The 20,299-nt window shown below is 46.2% G+C and overlaps 7 non-coding genes across 7 annotated transcripts; all 7 read right to left on the reverse strand.

The window, feature by feature from the left end:
* Positions 1–1,500: 1,500 nt before the first annotated feature.
* Positions 1,501–1,573, reverse strand: trnar-ccu (transfer RNA arginine (anticodon CCU)). Its single transcript has one exon. It is a non-coding gene; the product is annotated as a tRNA-Arg (tRNA).
* A 962-nt stretch (positions 1,574–2,535) lies between these two features.
* trnar-ccu (transfer RNA arginine (anticodon CCU)) lies at positions 2,536–2,608 on the reverse strand. The gene has a single exon. It is a non-coding gene; the product is annotated as a tRNA-Arg (tRNA).
* A 2,129-nt stretch (positions 2,609–4,737) lies between these two features.
* Positions 4,738–4,810, reverse strand: trnar-ccu (transfer RNA arginine (anticodon CCU)). The gene has a single exon. It is a non-coding gene; the product is annotated as a tRNA-Arg (tRNA).
* Positions 4,811–5,989: 1,179 nt separating this feature from the next.
* Positions 5,990–6,062, reverse strand: trnar-ccu (transfer RNA arginine (anticodon CCU)). The gene has a single exon. It is a non-coding gene; the product is annotated as a tRNA-Arg (tRNA).
* Positions 6,063–8,256: 2,194 nt separating this feature from the next.
* Positions 8,257–8,329, reverse strand: trnar-ccu (transfer RNA arginine (anticodon CCU)). The gene has a single exon. It is a non-coding gene; the product is annotated as a tRNA-Arg (tRNA).
* An 872-nt stretch (positions 8,330–9,201) lies between these two features.
* On the reverse strand, positions 9,202–9,274 carry trnar-ccu (transfer RNA arginine (anticodon CCU)). The gene has a single exon. It is a non-coding gene; the product is annotated as a tRNA-Arg (tRNA).
* Positions 9,275–11,228: 1,954 nt separating this feature from the next.
* Positions 11,229–11,301, reverse strand: trnar-ccu (transfer RNA arginine (anticodon CCU)). The gene has a single exon. It is a non-coding gene; the product is annotated as a tRNA-Arg (tRNA).
* Positions 11,302–20,299: the final 8,998 nt, after the last annotated feature.

A 20,299-nucleotide genomic window follows, 5' to 3' on the forward strand; every position in this document is an offset into this window, starting at 1 on the left:
GGGACACGATTTGCTTGCCCTACTATTTGTCTATCTCATTCACGTGGCTTAGTCTATGAGGAGTTTGAACAGGGCATGCACACACAAACACACAGATTTTCTGAACGAACAAGCAGGATGTGGAAGTTGCTCTTTGTTTGGGATGAAACATGTCCATAAGTAAAGCATTCTTAGCAGAGGATGGTTTCGATCCATCGACCTCTGTGTTATGGGCCCAGCACGCTTCCGCTGCGCCACTCTGCTGTTATCCACATCAGATCGGAAACGAACCCACAATTCCTGTCTTAGGAGGCCAGTGCCTTATCCATTAGGCCACCGGGGCTATGAAAGACCTTGGCTTAAGTGACAACAACAACATTGGCATTTAAACAAGGCCAGCACACAAAGTAATCCGGATGAAGAACTACTTCGACAGGCCACTGGGACACGATTCGCTTGCCCTACTAATTGTCCATCTCATTCAGGTGGCTTAGTCAATGAGGAGTTTGAACAGGGCATGCGCACACAAACACACAGATTTTCTGAACAAACAAGCAGGATGTGGAAGTTGGTCTTTGATTGGGATAAAACATGTACATAAATAAAGCAGTCTTAGCAGAGGATGGTTTCGATCCATCGACCTCTGGGTTATGGGCCCAGCACGCTTCCGCTGCGCCACTCTGCTGTAAACCACCCCAGATGGGACTAGGACCCACAATCCCTGGCTTAGGAGGCCAGTGCCTTATCCATTAGGCCACCGGGGCTGTGAAAGACCTTGGCTTTAGTGACAACAACATCATTGGCATTTAAACAAGGCCAGCACACAAAGTAATCCGGATGAACGACTACTTCGACAGGCCATTGGGACAAGATTCGCTTGCCCTACTAATTGTCCTTCAGGTAGCTTAGTCAGTGACGCATTTGAACAGGGTATACACGCACAAACTCACAGATTTTCTGAAACGAACAAGCAGGATGTGGAAGTTGCTCTTTGTTTGGGATAAAACATATACATAAGTGAAGCAGTCTTAGCAGAGGATGGTTTCGATCCATCGACCTCTGGGTTATGGGCACAGCACGCTTCCGCTGCGCCACTCTGCTGTAATCCACATCAGATCGGAAACGGACCCACAATTCCTGTCTTAGGAGGCCAGTGCCTTATCCATTAGGCCACCGGGGCTGTGAAAGACCTTGGCTTTAGTGACAACAACATCATTGGCATTTAAACAAGGCCAGCACACAAAGTAATCCGGATGAACAACTACCTGACAGGCCACTGGGACACGATTCGCTTGCCCTACTAATTGTCCATCTCATTCAGGTGCCTTAGTCAATGAGGAGTTTGAACAGGGCATGCACACACAAACACACAGATTTACTGAACGAACAAGCAGGATGTGGAAGTTGGTCTTTGATTGGGATAAAACATGTACATAAGTAAAGCAGTCTTAGCAGAGGATGGTTACGATCCATTGACCTCTGGGTTATGGGCCCAGTACGCTTCGCCACTCTGCTGTAAACCACCCCAGATGGGACTCGAACCCACAATCCCTGGCTTAGGAGGCCAGTGCCTTATCCATTAGGCCACCAGGGCTGTGAAAGACCTTGGCTTTAGTGACAACAATATCATTGGCATTTAAACAAGGCCAGCACACAAAGTAATCCGGATGAACGACTACTTCGACAGGCCATTGGGACAAGATTCGCTTGCCCTACTAATTGTCCTTCAGGTAGCTTAGTCAATGACGCATTTGAACAGGGTATACACACACAAACTCACAGATTTTCTGAAACGAACAAGCAGGTTGTGGAAGTTGCTCTTTGTTTGGTATAAAACATGTACATAAGTGACAAAAACATCATTGGCATTTAAACAAGGCCAGCACACAAATTAATCCGGATGAACAATTACTTAGACAGGCCACTGGGACATGATTCGCTTGCCCTACTAATTGTCCATCTCATTCACGTGACTTAGTCAATGAGAAGTTTGAACAGGGCATGCACACACAAACAGACAGATTTTCTGAACGAACAAGCAGGATGTTGAAGTTGCTCTTTGTTTGGGATAAAACATGTACATAAGTAAAGCAGTCTTAGCAGAGGATTGTTTCGATCCATCGACCTCTGGGTTGTCTTAGGCAATTTCTGTCTTAGGAGGCCAGTGCCTTATCCATTAGGCCACCGGGGCTCTGAAAGACCTGTGTTCATGTGCCCCCATTACTTTGGCTTTAGTGACAACAACATCATTGGCATTTAAACAAGGCCAGCACACAAAGTAATCCGGATGAACGACTACTTCGACAGGCCACTGGGACAAGATTCGCTTGCCCTACTAATTGTCCTGCAGGTAGCTTAGTCAATGACGCATTTGAACAGGGCACACACGCACAAACTCACAGATTTTCTGAACGAACAAGCAGGATGTGGAAGTTGCTCTTTGTTTGGGATAAAACATATACATAAGTGAAGCAGTCTTAGGAGAGGATGGTTTCGATCCATCGACCTCTGGGTTATGGGCCCAGCACGCTTCAGCTGCGCCACTCTGCTGTAAACCACCCCAGATGGGACTCGAACCCACAATCCCTGGCTTAGGAGGCCAGTGCCTTATCCATTAGGCCACCGGGGCTGTGAAAGACCTTGGCTTTAGTGACAACAACATCATTGGCATTTAAACAAGGCCAGCACACAAAGTAATCCGGATGAACGACTACTTCGACAGGCCATTGGGACAAGATTCGCTTGCCCTACTAATTGTCCTTCAGGTAGCTTAGTCAATGACGCATTTGAACAGGGTATACACACACAAACTCACAGATTTTCTGAAACGAACAAGCAGGATGTGGAAGTTGCTCTTTGTTTGGGATAAAACATGTACATAAGTGACAAAAACCTCATTGGCATTGGAATACTTGCTCACTCGAATGTCACTTCACAGCGTCATCAGTAGCGCTCAAAGGATCTTGCCTTATGTTGTTGAAGCTTGTTTATTTAAGAAATTCATAATGAATAATAATAAAGCAAGATACCCTCCTGAAATATGTGAGATGTGTGGTTTATATAAACTGCATGGTAAAGTATAAATTCAAATTATTATGACCGATGTCAAGGGGGAGGAGAATGTATACGTGCGTCACGTTTAGTCAATAAAACACTTCCGCATAGGATACACCAGTGTATCCTTGCTCATAACTCCTCTGAAAGCCTCCTCACTCCTCGATCCTCGACTCCTCGCGGTGCAATTAGAGAATTGAGATGTCCTTCAAGGTGGCTGTGCTTGATTGGTTTCCGGGTCATAGGATGGAGGACGGAGGAGCGAGGAGACGAGGAAGGATATTGAGAAGTACCCACAGATTTTCTGAACGAACAAGCAGGATGTGGAAGTTGCTCTTTGTTTTGGATAAAACATATACATAAGTGAAGCAGTCTTAGCAGAGGATGGTTTCGATCCATCGACCTCTGGGTTATGGGCCCAGCACGCTTCCGCTGCGCCACTCTGCTGTAAACCACCCCAGATGGGAAACGAACCCACAATTCCTGTCTTAGGAGGCCAGTGCCTTATCCATTAGGCCACCGGGGCTATGAAAGACCTTGGCTTAAGTGACAACAACAACATTGGCATTTAAACAAGGCCAGCACACAAAGTAATCCGGATGAACAACTACTTCGACAGGCCACTGGGACACGATTCGCTTGCCCTACTAATTGTCCATCTCATTCAGGTGGCTTAGTCAATGAGGAGTTTGAACAGGGCATGCGCACACAAACACACAGATTTTCTGAACGAACAAGCAGGATGTGGAAGTTGGTCTTTGATTGGGATATAACATGTACATAAATAAAGCAGTCTTAGCAGAGGATGGTTTCGATCCATCGACCTCTGGGTTATGGGCCCAGCACGCTTCCGCTGCGCCACTCTGCTGTAAACCACCCCAGATGGGACTAGGACCCACAATCCCTGGCTTAGGAGGCCAGTGCCTTATCCATTAGGCCACCGGGGCTGTGAAAGACCTTGGCTTTAGTGACAACAACATCATTGGCATTTAAACAAGGCCAGCACACAAAGTAACCCGGATGAACGACTACTTCGACAGGCCATTGGGACAAGATTCGCTTGCCCTACTAATTGTCCTTCAAGTAGCTTAGTCAGTGACGCATTTGAACAGGGTATACACGCACAAACTCACAGATTTTCTGAACGAACAAGCAGGATGTGGAAGTTGGTCTTTGATTGGGATATAACATGTACATAAATAAAGCAGTCTTAGCAGAGGATGGTTTCGATCCATCGACCTCTGGGTTATGGGCCCAGCACGCTTCCGCTGCGCCACTCTGCTGTAAACCACCCCAGATGGGACTAGGACCCACAATCCCTGGCTTAGGAGGCCAGTGCCTTATCCATTAGGCCACCGGGGCTGTGAAAGACCTTGGCTTTAGTGACAACAACATCATTGGCATCTAAACAAGGCCAGCACACAAAGTAACCCGGATGAACGACTACTTCGACAGGCCATTGGGACAAGATTCGCTTGCCCTACTAATTGTCCTTCAAGTAGCTTAGTCAGTGACGCATTTGAACAGGGTATACACGCACAAACTCACAGATTTTCTGAACGAACAAGCAGGATGTGGAAGTTGCTCTTTGTTTGGGATAAAACATATACATAAGTGAAGCAGTCTTAGGAGAGGATGGTTTCGATCCATCGACCTCTGGGTTATGGGCCCAGCACGCTTCCGCTGCGCCACTCTGCTGTAAACCACCCCAGATGGGACTCGAACCCACAATCCCTGGCTTAGGAGGCCAGTGCCTTATCCATTAGGCCACCGGGGCTATGAAAGACCTTGGCTTAAGTGACAACAACAACATTGGCATTTAAACAAGGCCAGCACACAAAGTAATCCGGATGAACAACTACTTCGACAGGCCACTGGGACACGATTCGCTTGCCCTACTAATTGTCCATCTCATTCAGGTGGCTTAGTCAATGAGGAGTTTGAACAGGGCATGCGCACACAAACACACAGATTTTCTGAACAAACAAGCAGGATGTGGAAGTTGGTCTTTGATTGGGATAAAACATGTACATAAATAAAGCAGTCTTAGCAGAGGATGGTTTCGATCCATCGACCTCTGGGTTATGGGCCCAGCACGCTTCCGCTGCGCCACTCTGCTGTAAACCACCCCAGATGGGACTAGGACCCACAATCCCTGGCTTAGGAGGCCAGTGCCTTATCCATTAGGCCACCGGGGCTGTGAAAGACCTTGGCTTTAGTGACAACAACATCATTGGCATTTAAACAAGGCCAGCACACAAAGTAATCCGGATGAACGACTACTTCGACAGGCCATTGGGACAAGATTCGCTTGCCCTACTAATTGTCCTTCAGGTAGCTTAGTCAGAGAGGCATTTGAACAGGGTATACACGCACAAACTCACAGATTTTCTGAAACGAACAAGCAGGATGTGGAAGTTGCTCTTTGTTTGGGATAAAACATATACATAAGTGAAGCAGTCTTAGCAGAGGATGGTTTCGATCCATCGACCTCTGGGTTATGGGCCCAGCACGCTTCCGCTGCGCCACTCTGCTGTAATCCACATCAGATCGGAAACGGACCCACAATTCCTGTCTTAGGAGGCCAGTGCCTTATCCATTAGGCCACCGGGGCTGTGAAAGACCTTGGCTTTAGTGACAACAACATCATTGGCATTTAAACAAGGCCAGCACACAAAGTAATCTGGATGAACGACTACTTCGACAGGCCACTGGGACACGATTTGCTTGCCCTACTAATTGTCCATCTCATTCAGGTGCCTTAGTCAATGAGGAGTTTGAACAGGGCATGCACACACAAACACACAGATTTACTGAACGAACAAGCAGGATGTGGAAGTTGGTCTTTGATTGGGATAAAACATGTACATAAGTAAAGCAGTCTTAGCAGAGGATGGTTACGATTCATTGACCTCTGGGTTATGGGCCCAGTACGCTTCGCCACTCTGCTGTAAACCACCCCAGATGGGACTCGAACCCACAATCCCTGGCTTAGGAGGCCAGTGCCTTATCCATTAGGCCACCAGGGCTGTGAAAGACCTTGGCTTTAGTGACAACAATATCATTGGCATTTAAACAAGGCCAGCACACAAAGTAATCCGGATGAACGACTACTTCGACAGGCCATTGGGACAAGATTCGCTTGCCCTACTAATTGTCCTTCAGGTAGCTTAGTCAATGACGCATTTGAACAGGGTATACACACACAAACTCACAGATTTTCTGAAACGAACAAGCAGGATGTGGAAGTTGCTCTTTGTTTGGTATAAAACATGTACATAAGTGACAAAAACATCATTGGCATTTAAACAAGGCCAGCACACAAATTAATCCGGATGAACAATTACTTAGACAGGCCACTGGGACACGATTCGCTTGCCCTACTAATTGTCCATCTCATTCACGTGACTTAGTCAATGAGAAGTTTGAACAGGGCATGCACACACAAACAGACAGATTTTCTGAACGAACAAGCAGGATGTGGAAGTTGCTCTTTGTTTGGGATAAAACATGTACATAAGTAAAGCAGTCTTAGCAGAGGATGGTTTCGATCCATCGACCTCTGGGTTGTCTTTGGCAATTTCTGTCTTAGGAGGCCAGTGCCTTATCCATTAGGCCACCGGGACTCTGAAAGACCTGTGTTCATGTGCCCCCATTACTTTGGCTTTAGTGACAACAACATCATTGGCATTTAAACAAGGCCAGCACACAAAGTAATCCGGATGAACGACTACTTCGACAGGCCACTGGGACAAGATTCGCTTGCCCTACTAATTGTCCATCTCATTCAGGTGGCTTAGACAATGAGGAGTTTGAACAGGGCAAACACACAGATTTTCTGAACAAACAAGCAGGATGTGGAAGTTGCTCTTGTTGAAGATTTTATTATTTAGAAAACAAGTAATTTAGCTATATATTTGGACACAATTATTTCTTCTGTCTGTGACTTTGGATTTCCTCTGTGTATGTGAAAGACCTTGAATGGAATGTTGTTTGCTGCAGAAAATTCTATTCCGAGAAGTCACATGGTAAAAGACCTTTACCCAAAACTATCTATAGGGTGTGCTACCTTCTTTGGAAGAAGATTTATGTATATAACTCTGAACCAAAATATACTCGGGAGCGCGCTGGAAGGCCAGAGGGCCAGTGGGCCGGAGAGCCAGAGCGTTAGAGCGCCGTTCTATGGAACGGAACGGCGTTCGAAAAAAAAGTCTAATTATTTCTGGCATCAAAGATCTCTGCGAAGTTATTTTTCGGAAAGATTGAAAACCACTTCACTCTTTGTTTGGGATAAAACATGTACATAAGTAAAGCAGTCTTAGCAGAGGATGGTTTCGATCCATCGACCTCTGGGTCATGGGCGCAGCACGCCTCCGCTGCGGCACTCTGCTGTAAACCAACCCAGATTGTTCTGAACGAACTACTAGGATGTGGAAGTTGCTCTTTTTTTGGGATAAAACTGTGAAAGACCTTGGCTTTAGTGACAACAACATCATTGGCATTTAAACAAGGCCAGCACACAAAGTAATCTGGATGAACGACTACTTCGACAGGCCACTGGGACACGATTCGCTTGCCCTACTAATTGTCCTTCAGGTAGCTTAGTCAATGACGCATTTGAACAGGGCACACACACACAAACTCACAGATTTTCTGAACGAACAAGCAGGATGTGGAAGTTGCTCTTTGTTTGGGATAAAACATATACATAAGTGAAGCAGTCTTAGCAGAGGATGGTTTCGATCCATCGACCTCTGGGTTATGGGCCCAGCACGCTTCCGCTGCGCCACTCTGCTGTAATCCACATCAGATCGGAAACAAACCCATAATTCCTGTTTTAGGAGGCCAGTGCCTTATCCATTAGGCCACCTGGGCTGTGAAAGACCTTGGCTTTAGTGACAACAACATCATTGGCATTTAAACAAGGCCAGCACACAAAGTAATCCGGATGAACAACTACTTCGACAGGCCACTGGGACACGATTTGCTTGCCCTACTATTTGTCTATCTCATTCACGTGGCTTAGTCAATGAGGAGTTTGAACAGGGCATGCACACACAAACACACAGATTTTCTGAAAGAACAAGCGGGATGTGGAAGTTGGTCTTTGATTGGGATAAAACATGTACATAAGTAAAGCAGTCTTAGCAGAGGATGGTTACGATCCATCGACCTCTGGGTTATGTGCCCAGCACGCTTCCGCTGCGCCACTCTGCTGTAAACCACCCCAGATGGGACTCGAACCCACAATCCCTGGCTTAGGAGGCCAGTGCTTTATCCATTAGGCCACCGGGGCTGTGAAAGACCTTGGCTTTAGTGACAACAACATCATTGGCATTTAAACAAGGCCAGCACACAAAGTAATCCGGATGAACGACTACTTCGACAGGCCATTGGGACAAGATTCGCTTGCCCTACTAATTGTCCTTCAGGTAGCTTAGTCAATGACGCATTTGAACAGGGTATACACACACAAACTCACAGATTTTCTGAAACGAACAAGCAGGATGTGGAAGTTGCTCTTTGTTTGGGATAAAACATGTATATAAGTGACAAAAACATCATTGGCATTGGAATACTTGCTCACTCGAATGTCACTTCACAGCGTCATCAGTAGCGCTCAAAGGATCTTCCCTTATGTTGTTGAAGCTTGTTTATTTAAGAAATTCATAATGAATAATAATAAAGCAAGATACCCTCCTGAAATATGTGAGATGTGTGGTTTATATAAACTGCAAAGGTAAAGTATAAATTCAAATTATTATGACCCATGTCAAGGGGGAGGAGAATGTATACGTGCGTCACGTTTAGTCAATAAAACACTTCCGTATAGGATACACCTGTGTATCCTTGCTCATAACTCCTCTGAAAGCCTCCTCACTCGTCGATCCTCGACTCCTCGCGGTGCAATTAGAGAATTGAGATGTCCTTCAAGATGGCTGTGCTTGATTGGTTTCCGGGTCATAGGATGGAGGACGGAGGAGACGAGGAAGGATATTGAGAAGTACCCACAGATTTTCTGAACGAACAAGCAGGATGTGGAAGTTGCTCTTTGTTTGGGATAAAACATATACATAAGTGAAGCAGTCTTAGCAGAGGATGGTTTCGATCCATCGACCTCTGGGTTATGGGCCCAGCACGCTTCCGCTGCGCCACTCTGCTGTAAACCACCCCAGATGGGACTCGAACCCACAATCCCTGGCTTAGGAGGCCAGTGCCTTATCCATTAGGCCACCGGGGCTGTGAAAGACCTTGGCTTTAGTGACAACAACATCATTGGCATTTAAACAAGGCCAGAACACAAAGTAATCCGGATGAACGACTACTTCGACAGGCCATTGGGACAAGATTCGCTTGCCCTACTAATTGTCCTTCAGGTAGCTTAGTCAATGACGCATTTGAACAGGGTATACACACACAAACTCACAGATTTTCTGAAACGAACAAGCAGGATGTGGAAGTTGCTCTTTGTTTGGGATAAAACATGTACATAAGTGACAAAAACATCATTGGCATTGGAATACTTGCTCACTCGAATGTCACTTCACAGCGTCATCAGTAGCGCTCAAAGGATCTTCCCTTATGTTGTTGAAGCTTGTTTATTTAAGAAATTCATAATGAATAATAATAAAGCAAGATACCCTCCTGAAATATGTGAGATGTGTGGTTTATATAAACTGCAAAGGTAAAGTATAAATTCAAATTAGTATGACCGATGTCAAGGGGGAGGAGAATGTATACGTGCGTCACGTTTAGTCAATAAAACACTTCCGCATAGGATACACCAGTGTATCCTTGCTCATAACTCCTCTGAAAGCCTCCTCACTCCTCGATCCTCGACTCCTCGCGGTGCAATTAGAGAATTGAGATGTCCTTCAAGATGGCTGTGCTTGATTGGTTTCCGGGTCATAGGATGGAGGACGGAGGAGTGAGGAGACGAGGAAGGATATTGAGAAGTACCCACAGATTTTCTGAACGAACAAGCAGGATGTGGAAGTTGCTCTTTGTTTTGGATAAAACATATACATAAGTGAAGCAGTCTTAGCAGAGGATAGTTTCGATCCATCGACCTCTGGGTTATGGGCCCAGCACGCTTCCGCTGCACCACTCTGCTGTAAACCACCCCAGATGGGAAACGAACCCACAATTCCTGTCTTAGGAGGCCAGTGCCTTATCCATTAGGCCACCGGGGCTATGAAATACCTTGGCTTAAGTGACAACAACAACATTGGCATTTAAACAAGGCCAGCACACAAAGTAATCCGGATGAACAACTACTTCGACAGGCCACCGGGACACGATTCGCTTGCCCTACTAATTGTCCATCTCATTCAGGTGGCTTAGTCAATGAGGAGTTTGAACAGGGCATGCGCACACAAACACACAGATTTTCTGAACGAACAAGCAGGATGTGGAAGTTGGTCTTTGATTGGGATATAACATGTACATAAATAAAGCAGTCTTAGCAGAGGATGGTTTCAATCCATCGACCTCTGGGTTATGGGCCCAGCACGCTTCCGCTGCGCCACTCTGCTGTAAACCACCCCAGATGGGACTAGGACCCACAATCCCTGGCTTAGGAGGCCAGTGCCTTATCCATTAGGCCACCGGGGCTATGAAAGACCTTGGCTTTAGTGACAACAACATCATTGGCATTTAAACAAGGCCAGCACACAAAGTAACCCGGATGAACGACTACTTCGACAGGCCATTGGGACAAGATTCGCTTGCCCTACTAATTGTCCTTCAGGTAGCTTAGTCAGTGACGCATTTGAACAGGGTATACACGCACAAACTCACAGATTTTCTGAAACGAACAAGCAGGATGTGGAAGTTGCTCTTTGTTTGGGATAAAACATGTACATAAGTGACAAAAACATCATTGGCATTTAAACAAGGCCAGCACACAAATTAATCCGGATGAACAATTACTTAGACAGGCCACTGGGACACGATTCGCTTGCCCTACTAATTGTCCATCTCATTCACGTGACTTAGTCAATGAGGAGTTTGAACAGGGCATGCACACACAAACAGACAGATTTTCTGAACGAACAAGCAGGATGTGGAAGTTGCTCTTTGTTTGGGATAAAACATGTACATAAGTAAAGCAGTCTTAGCAGAGGATGGTTTCGATCCATCGACCTCTGGGTTATGGGCCCAGCACGCTTCCGCTGCACCACTCTGCTGTAAACCACCCCAGATGGGACTCGAACCCACAATTTCTGTCTTAGGAGGCCAGTGCCTTATCCATTAGGCCACCGGGGCTGTGAAAGACCTTGGCTTTAGTGACAACAACATCATTGGCATTTAAACAAGGCCAGCACACAAGGTAATCCGGTTTAGTGACAGATTTTCTGAAACGAACAAGCAGGATGTGGAAGTTGCTCTTTGTTTGGGATAAAACATATACATAAGTGAAGCAGTCTTAGCAGAGGATGGTTTCGATCCATCGACCTCTGGGTTATGGGCCCAGCACGCTTCCGCTGCGCCACTCTGCTGTAATCCACATCAGATCGGAAACGGACCCACAATTCCTGTCTTAGGAGGCCAGTGCCTTATCCATTAGGCCACCGGGGCTGTGAAAGACCTTGGCTTTAGTGACAACAACATCATTGGCATTTAAACAAGGCCAGCACACAAAGTAATCCGGATGAACAACTACCTGACAGGCCACTGGGACACGATTCGCTTGCCCTACTATTTGTCCATCTCATTCAGGTGCCTTAGTCTATGAGGAGTTTGAACAGGGCATGCACACACAAACACACAGATTGTCTGAACGAACAAGCAGGATGTGGAAGTTGGTCTTTGATTGGGATAAAACATGTACATAAGTAAAGCAGTCTTAGCAGAGGATGGTTTCGATCCATCGACCTCTGGGTTATGGGCCCAGCACGCTTCCGCTGCGCCACTCTGCTGTAATCAACACCAGATGGGAAACGAACCCACAATTCCTGTCTTAGGAGGCCAGTGCCTTATCCATTAGGCCACCGGGGCTGTGAAAGACCTTGGCTTTAGTGACAACAACATCATTGGCATTTAAACAAGGCCAGCACACAAAGTAATCCGGACGAACGACTACTTCGACAGGCCATTGGGACAAGATTCGCTTGCCCTACTAATTGTCCTTCAGGTAGCTTAGTCAATGACGCATTTGAACAGGGTATACACACACAAACTCACAGATTTTCTGAAACGAACAAGCAGGATGTGGAAGTTGCTCTTTGTTTGGGATAAAACATGTACATAAGTGACAAAAACATCATTGGCATTGGAATACTTGCTCACTCGAATGTCACTTCACAGCGTCATCAGTAGCGCTCAAAGGATCTTGCCTTATGTTGTTGAAGCTTGTTTATTTAAGAAATTCATAATGAATAATAATAAAGCAAGATACCCTCCTGAAATATGTGAGATGTGTGGTTTATATAAACTGTAGCGACAATGAGTCTTACATTAAATTAGCTCAAATTATATATAGGGAATTTAATAATTAATCATGAATGATTAATATATTGCATATTACAGTTAAATTATCGAAGCTGAAAATAGATCGATTGTATATATGAATGATCACCATAATGGGTTATGGTTCGTCCTTAATATATCAATAGTCTTATTACAGATCGATTATATGAGATAACCTTAAATGGAATTAATTTAGTTATCGAACAATCTGTTTGTCCAGCGAACGGCCGTAAGATTAACTTATCAATTTTCAACAAAAAGTATCTCTTTCTTATAATTCCAAAAAAGCTATTTTCTGGCCATGAAAAATCACCTTCTTGTTATTATAAAATTTAGGTTACTGAAATAGTAACGAATTGTAAAGCTTTGTAGCAAAATGGTCGAACACTTCATTGACTTTGTAAAAATGAGAACTTTAGACAATTAGCAATCAAGAATATAATGGTTTTAATAAAATGAAACTACGGATACAGAATTCTACATTTAAACCCGGGATACATGTATGTACAATAAACAGTAAAACTAACGAGACAAACGAATAACAACGGGAGTGAGAGAGAGAGAGATTGAGTGAGAGAGAGAGAGAGAGTGAAATATATATACATATATATATATATATAGAGAGAGAGAGAGAGAGAGATAGAGGATGAGAAAGTGAAACTAACGGTCAGGATGAGAGAGATCACCGGGGTGATCGCAGCATGGCAAAAATCACAGACAATAACCCTTAGAGAGGCAACAAGAAATCACATCAATCAAATCAAATCAATAACCTATACTTGCGAATGCGTATGGTTCTCTTTGTGTGAGCTGAAGAACGCAGAGTTGTATGCGTGTTTGTCCTTCGGCGCTATAGGCTTGTTCTCTCGTGTCTTCCGGGGCGAGCAGACTCGCGGGAAGTTTTAAAGGTTCACCGAACGTGAAGTTACCAAGGAAATAGTTCAGAGTTCATCTCCCTCGGGAGGGAGAGGCAAAGAATGAAAATAAAACTTAGTAAAGAAAGGAAAAGAAAAGAAACGCGGTGTAATGCTCCCTAAGGAGCCATGGGACCGGACACCTCTCACAGGGAAAGTGCTCTCTTCTTTTGAAACTCCTGTGTCAGTTTCTTATAGAGAGGAGGGGTTCACGCCTGCTTCGCGTATGTGAACCAATCATCTTAGAGCATCTCGAGCGGGAAAAGTTCTTCTTTGTCTTGTCAGGATAATTGATGATGCTATAAAATTTTGTCATTTCTAGCCAGAAAGATTGTACACACAGAACAATACATTTTACTGTAATATCCTATGTATGACTGGTTTAGTCAAAACAAGACGGTCAAACAGGTACCAAGAATGGCCGGAAAGATTAGAAGAAACATAAAGTTACATTCCTATGCAGAATTACACACATTTAATGTTCACTCACACGACTATAAAGCCATAATACCGGCTACCATGACCTAGGAAAGATCAAATTCATGTTTATACATTTCTTAAGTGGTTATACTTATAGAAAATATATAATTGCAGAGTCTATTCCTCTTTCTTTATCAGAATTCAAGTGGGAGCTGTGATTCCCTTGGAATTCCTTTTGGGGGTCATAAAGTTTTATGACCTAGCAAGAGGGCGAGTTACAGAAGATGATACTGTTAGGTAATCTTTCTTTAGAAATACACTTAAGATTTGAAGTTACAGACCAGTCTCCAATTACATCTATAGAATAAGACAAAACTAATTAGATATGCATGCATACAGGAAGGTTAGATACAATTCTGTGTTATATACATTAAGGACATTCCTATCCTAAGTTGCACACAAAGGACGTTTGTGTGCGGGTATGTGTGGTGTGTGTGTGTGTATCCTTAGGGCATATTGTCCATCCGTGGTGTGCACCACGTGAGGGTTTCGAGAACAACGGGGACCTGTTTCTTGATTGCGCAATGCGTCATAAATGGAGTTAATCAATGACCTGCTGGCAGACATTGGGGCACCATTTCACATGATTCAAGGTTTTGTGAATTAAACATATATGTGTTCATATTTGTTCAGTAGTGAAAGGAAAACAGGATTCGGTCAGTCGCTACATATTCCCCCTTTTCGTCGGATGAAGTCCCTGTGTGAACATCATCGGACGACAATCATCACAATGGCCGACTGGCAGGTGAATCCTGATGGTCATGTAGCAGGTGGACCATGGTAGTAGGGTAGCAGGTGGAACCTGATGGTAGGATGGCAGGTGGATCTTAAAGCTGAGGATTCAGCTCGATGAGGTTTGGCGTGGTCTCTGACTTGGCACCCCCTTTCCGGGGATTCCGTCTGAGACCTTCAGGCACGGCTTTCGTGAGCTCGGCTGTGTCGCATCTGGTGGAGTCTTCTGTACAGAATGAATGCCACGCATAGTGTCAGAGTGTGGCTGATTACCTGTAGAGATGCACAGCACAATGTCGGCTGAGGTCCAGCCTAGGACCGCAGATGAAGTGTTCAGAACGGGCAGTCGAGACAGTGCTTGGATGGCTGTGTTGACCGGAGAAATGTCAATGAATTGGGACCCCCTTTCCTCGATACAGAGTTCGTGTTCTGGATCTAAGGTGAAGTTGTAGTTCTTGAAGGATGGGAGTTCCAGTGCTGTCTGGTACTCTTTGCTCGGAAGATGGTACAATGCCAGATCATTCAGGTGGAATATGGCACCTTTCGGGGCTTGAATCCACGTACTGTGGTTGAGCATGTTGACACGGCTGGTTGTGTCATGCTGGTCGTAAGTGAGAGTAGCTGTACGCACAGGTGTGTTAACGAGCCACCTGTCACCTACAATCTCTGCTTGCTTCTCTGTGACTTTTGCTCGAGGCTTAGCTTTGGCTGGGCAGCGTGTGTCGCTGACCAGGGGTTGCAACCCGCAGGTTCCTTAAGTGTTGTCTCTGAGGAAGGGTTTGCTAGGGCAGAGATAGTGAATGAATTTGGTGAGGTACACAAGTGCAGGTTTGGGGCCAGGTGCAGCTGTCGTGGTAGGCCACCACATCTGGAATGTGTGCCTTGTTGTGGGTGTTGCTTTTCAAAAACCTGACATTGGCAATGTCTTTAAGTCTGTAGACTTGGTTTGACTCGCTGATGGATTGGTTCAAGAGCACAACCACTTCCCTCTGCTCGTGATCGACGTAGAGTAGGATGGCGCTACCCAGAGAGTAGGCCAGGTGTATTTGTAGAGGATCAGTTGGCCTGGTGATGGCGGAAACCAGCATAGTTAACACAAGGCTTAAGGGTTTCAAGTACGGTGGGATTCTACCCGTGGTTGGGCTGTCATTTGAGGAGTTAACCTCCCAAGCATGTCTGTTATCAGGGCTGTAACCAGCTGAGTTTGGGCAAAGTCATTCTGGAAGACAGTAAACAGCGGTTTCATGCAGTTCATGGTCTGATTCAGCAGGACGCTGTGAATGTTGAGAATGACCATGTTCTTCTCAATGTCTTGCCGATGGTTTGGAAAGATGCACTCTGCGTGGTGAGTTGCTCTTTTAGCTGTGAAAGTTCAGTCTGGATTTCAACCACATGCTGTTTCACAGTGGCTATGTTTGCTGTCTGGACACTTGGCATACCAGTGTCGAACAGAGTTCTGGCGGCAGCTACGGCTCCGAGCAACGCTCCCAGGAACCGTTTTGAGTGTTAGTTGGTGCTTTAGAGTCCTGATTGTGTAACAGTCACTTTCCCAAGTTGGTTGGACATGTGTTCGACCTTGGCCTTGGCGTGAGAGAGGGAGTCCTCTGTCCATCGGGCACTTGCCCAGCTGTATTTGGCTACGGTGCTGGGGTAGTGTGCTCTGTAGGCCTTGTGGGGCTGGATGAGTCGAACATGCGCTTGATGGGTGTAGGTCCTGCAGTCGGTGATCAGGAGTCTCAGTCGTTATCTCGGTGGCAGCTGTCCTCTGGATGGCTGACAGCACGGCATGGCAAACCACAGCAGCAACCTGGTACAGACAACAGGGAGAGAGAGAAAGAAAGGGGAGGGAAAAAAAAAAACAGCGAGGGTTGTCTTTGGTTGGACTGGGCAGTCTTTTTATTTCATGGGTGGCAACTAGGTTTAGCTTGCCTTGGCCCATGTTTTGCCACATCTTGCTGCTGGCATGTCGCTTGCTTCAGTGTATTGTCAGTGGCTCTGGTGCTGTGGTTTGCAGCGCATGATGCGTCATGGACGTACATTGGCCTTATCCCCCCTTTGCGCCGTTGCATTACACGTCTTTGCGTTGTGGTGTCAGACGGTGCACACATAGAATGTAGCTCTGTGCACGCAGCATGTGCTTGGTGTCATGTCGTGTTCTGAGTAACTGGTTGTCAGTGAGTGTAGACGGCAGTCAAGGGTTGGTTGGAGGGGTCTGAGAGGTGGTGAAGCAAAGTCTTTATTGTGTCAGAAGCCCGCATGTTCGTTATGTTTGTGTTTGTAAACAGCGGAGCTAGCGTAAACTGCTGTGAGGTATACAGTTTAGGTTGTAAAGTTCTTATGCTGTGTGTAATCACTTCAAACTTCAGGGTGGGTGGGCGGGTTTGAAGTGACCACAGCTTGTCGTTAAGTGCACCAGGCTTGGTGAGGGTATGGGTTTGGTCATTCAAGTCTTTGTCAAGGCCCGGTTGCCTTGAGTGTCCTTTCACCTTTTTCCAGTAGACAATCATGTTGTTTGTTCTTGTGATGTCATCGCATGCCTGGAACCGGTGTTGGTGTGTGACAGGCATGTGGTTTGAAGTCTTACAGCCATTTTGTTTCCAGCCTGGAAGTTGGTATGGGAAACTGAGTCTGGCATAGTTAAAGTCTGTGCCCATAAGGAGTTCTTTGATGTTATGTGTCAACGCGATGTGCAGCGTTATGAGGATGGCTGCTACCTCAGCATATTGTGATGACTGCGGGCCCAATTTGAAGTATTGTGGTGGGCACGGTATGTCATTTACCTACAGCATGCCCGCACCTGATTGACGGGTGCCCTCATGGTGGTAGGAATATCCATCGATGTAGGCTGTGGGCATACCTTGACACCCATTCTCTTTAAAGTACCTGTGACAGGTCAGTTGTTGTTGTTGGGGTTCTTCTACATTCACCGTCGCAGCTGGTGTGTTATCAGAGCAGTTTTGGCAGGCTGCCAGGCCGTGGCCTAGCGCACACTTGTGATTTTGAGCATAAGTGCCTCAACATTGCGCCCCTGGAGGGCCATTAACCATGTGGCTATGCGTGAATTGGTGACCACGCCATCTCGGATGCACTGGCTCCAACGTAGTTGGAGAATCTCTGGATGGCCCATACAGTGCAGAGCAGGGCTTTTTCACAGTCTGAGAATTTAGTCTCTGGTGGGAGAAGTGTCCTGCTGACATATGTAACGACTCCTTTGTCTTGATCATGCCTTTGGTACAGGCCAGCACTGGGACAGTGGTTGGAGAACCCAGCTTCTAGATAGAACTCTTTTTGTTGGTCAGAGTAAGCCAGACATGGAGCTGTGCATAAGTGTCGTTTTAGCTCATTCAAGGCATTGTCTTTAACTTCTGTCCATACAAATGGGCAGTCTGTTTTCAGAAGGGCAGTTAGAGGTTTCGCAATGTCTGAGTAGCTTTCGCTGAACTGCCGTGAGTAATTGCGCACCCATAGAAAGCTTGTAGCTTGAGATGTTGGTGGGTGGCTTGATGTTTTGAACAGCTTGAATACGGCTGGACTGCGGTTCGATCCGATGAGTGGGGCCACATAGTTGACTTTGGTTCGACACCACTGTCCTTTGTGGAGGGCGTTCTTGGCGCCGGCAGTGGATAATTGGTTCAAAACATAGTCTATCTCTTTCAGGTGGTCACCCACTGTTGTGCTTTTCATGAGAACATCATCAACGTAGATAAGGTTACCTCTCATTCTGGCATCTGGGCATGCTTTGTTCAGGAAGATGTTGAACTCAGCAGGTGAGTTGGCATAGCCTAACGGGTACCTGGTGAAAGTGAATTGTCTGTTGCCGAACGTGAATGCTAGCTTGTGCTGGTCTTCTGGTCCAGAATCCAGAGGCCACATCAAGTGTTGAGAAGATTGTGGCTCCTCTGATTCTGGGTATTTCTTGCTCCAGCTGGATCATGGGCCAATGGGATGGGCCCAATGATTGGTAGTGTGAGTTCAAAGTCATGGAAGTCGTGGCTCACTAGCCATCCCACCCGATAGACTTTTGGAATGGTGGTGTCCATCGCCATGCAGTTGTTGAAAAGGATGTAGACTACACGCGATGACACTTCAGTAAGGGGTGTGGCTTCCAGCGTGAGTCCAAGTTCAACACATTCGGGTGAAGGTTGAAAGAAGCCCAGCGTGTGGTTTAGGGTTTGACCACAACGCATGTTGAGCCGGACGGCGACCCCTTTGGTGTAAGCTGGTATCACAGTGTCCTGTTCGTTGATTAGGGTGCCAACCTCAGGAATGGTCTTACCTGACAGGAGGTTCTCAGTGTTGGTTGGAACAACAGGGGGCTGTAAAGTCAATGGGGCCCACACTACCTCATTAATGATGTCCACATGAGCCTTGAGGTGAGTCAGGATGTCTACCTCAATGTAGAAATCATGGGGCGGGTCCGGAAGGACCAGGAAGTAATGGGTCAGACACCGGTGGTTCCAGTTCAGGTTCAAAGCGAAGACACCTTTGGCCGTCATCATGGTTGATGGGTACGTGTTTAAAGGAAAACGGGTGCGCTTGCTGGCAGAAGGAAGGTCTGGTGTGTCTTAATGAGAGCATTGAATAGTGAGACACTGATGGCTGAGTTGTCTGCCCATAGTGCAAGTACAAAGTCAGTAGTGGTTACATCATTCAACTGCAGGTCAGTTGTGACCTTGGGGCAGAAGGAATCAGAGTCTTTGGTGAGCTGTAAGGTGCATGGTAGCGGATTCGAACCTACAATTGGTGTTGAGTCTGTGTCTTCATGGCTGGCTCTGGGAGTTTCCGTGAACTCTGTGACTTGAAAGTCTGGTTTTGCTGGAGTTCCCGTGACCTTTGTGATCGACCGTCTGGCTGTGTCTGGAGGGGGTCAAGTTCTCGTACTTGAGCCCAGACTTTGAGCTGTTTCAAGTCCAGTAACGGTTCAAAGCGATCTAGCACGTCTTTGCCAATTAGAAGTGGGTAAGTGTTCATTTTTTAGGTGTGCACTGGGTGGATCAGATTCATGGAATCAATTGTCAGGTGGATGGGAGCTACCTGTTTGAGCCGGATGTCGTTCTGGCTGTGGGATTGCACGTTCAGTTCACAAGTTTGAGGTGTAAGAGTTCGATCTTGTCTCTTAGCTTGAAATTGGAGTCTTTTTGAAAAGGTGAGATGAGATCACCGTAAGATGTGATGCTGTGTGTTCCCTGCTCACTTCCTTTTCCAACGTGATGTTCAGGAGGAGTTACCGGCCCACCCCCTTTTCGACCAGGTTGCCCAGGAATGTTGTCATTGGGGCAGGTCTGACGATCAATGGGTGGTTAGGACCGGTTTTGTGTGGCTGTCTGCGGGTGCAGATAGCCAAAACAGAATTTTCTGGTACCTTGGGATAGTGGTACCTGAAATGAGGAAGTGTGCTGTCTCATTCAGGGTGTGCAGCTGTCAGCTGTGGAGCTTGGGTGATGCTGTCACCTTGTGATGTGACAGTTAGCTCTGTGGTCTTTGGCTGACGACCAGTGTTCGGGGTGCTTGGCTCAGTCAGTTGGTAGTCAGACCGGGCGTTGGTTTCGGTTCTTATGCTTAGACATAGATTTGTGGTTTTTTTACAGTCTGGTTGGACACAGTCTTTTGCTTGACATACACTTTGTGGGCCAAGTCTCGTAGCTGTTGGGCAGACATGGTCCGTGAAC

The sequence above is a fragment of the Siphateles boraxobius genome, unplaced genomic scaffold (assembly GCF_051911475.1).
Source record: "Siphateles boraxobius isolate OS27281-9 unplaced genomic scaffold, OSU_SipBor_1 39, whole genome shotgun sequence".
Classification (NCBI taxonomy): Eukaryota; Metazoa; Chordata; class Actinopteri; order Cypriniformes; family Leuciscidae; genus Siphateles; species Siphateles boraxobius.